This window comes from Stegastes partitus, unplaced genomic scaffold (genome assembly GCF_000690725.1).
Source record: "Stegastes partitus isolate 25-593 unplaced genomic scaffold, Stegastes_partitus-1.0.2 Scaffold1155, whole genome shotgun sequence".
Taxonomy (NCBI): Eukaryota; Metazoa; Chordata; class Actinopteri; family Pomacentridae; genus Stegastes; species Stegastes partitus.
In genome coordinates, this window is record NW_007578886.1 from 157370 (window position 1) to 158545 (window position 1176).

Consider the following 1176-nt stretch of genomic DNA (forward strand, 5'->3'; position numbering starts at 1 on the left):
ACCATTTGTTAAACCTTGCTGACCTATAAGACACATTAAAGAGTCGGTATGCCTAATACATATTTTTAAGAAACAGTAAACATCTGTTCCAGGAAATGGAACTGCTCAATGAATCATCTGCTAAACAACAATTGTAATGAAGTGAAAGGTAAGACATAGAACCTCTGAACGCTAAGAACAGAGATGAATACACTTTTGAAAGAGCTGATCTGTCCTTCCATCAGAGGAAGCTGAACTGGAAATGTAGACTCAGGATGTTGTCCATGTAGTCTTCTTATTCACAATCAGATGAACGGCACCAGATGAGGTCTTCCTTCTGCTGGCACCGCTCATTCATTTCCAGTTTGGAGAACTCAGAACTTTGGAATTACAGCAAAAGACAAACACTTTGGCTAAGATGTAGCAATCACGGTAAGGAGCAGCACCAGAAAAGGCTGCAAAGAGTGGAAAGAAGAGATTGAAAATAATCAAATGGATTCATTCTGCTTAGCAATATGTGGTATATTTTGTTATTTTAGGCATTCCTTTAAAAGGTGGGTATCTTACGACTCAAACACCGAAGACTTTAAAGCCAAAAAAAGATAAACATAACAAAGAGACAAATTATGGCACTAAGAACTAACCTAAAAACTAAATAAAAAGGGTGACATCATGATCATGCTCTGTGTGCTCTACAAGTAACTGATGATTTGAATAAATATGGCTATCCACACATGCAGCTTAACTTTTACTAGTTACACCCTGTTAGGTTTTGTATTTCAGCTATTCTCACCATTAAATATTGGTGAATGTAGAAAATCCACTATTGAATGACTGCATACAAATGTATATGTCTACCATCATGTCTTTGAAGAACTGATCCTCCTCAAAGTGCATAATACACAGCCATGATTTCTTTGATGGGGTTCACTTCTGTCTCCTCATATTCACCAACCACTGCTTCAGCCTGTTATCATCACTTAAAGGAAATCTGTTGGAAGAAAAGACTTTAATGCTGTGCATTCAGACTTACCTTTCAAGAAGGATGTGTATAACAATCCATCATCTATACATAAAGGGTATGGGTAGGTTACTTCAATTCAATTCAATTCAATTTTATTTGTATAGCGCATATTTACAACAACAAGTCATCTCATAGTGCTTCACAAAGGCAGAGACAGAAACACCCAACAATCC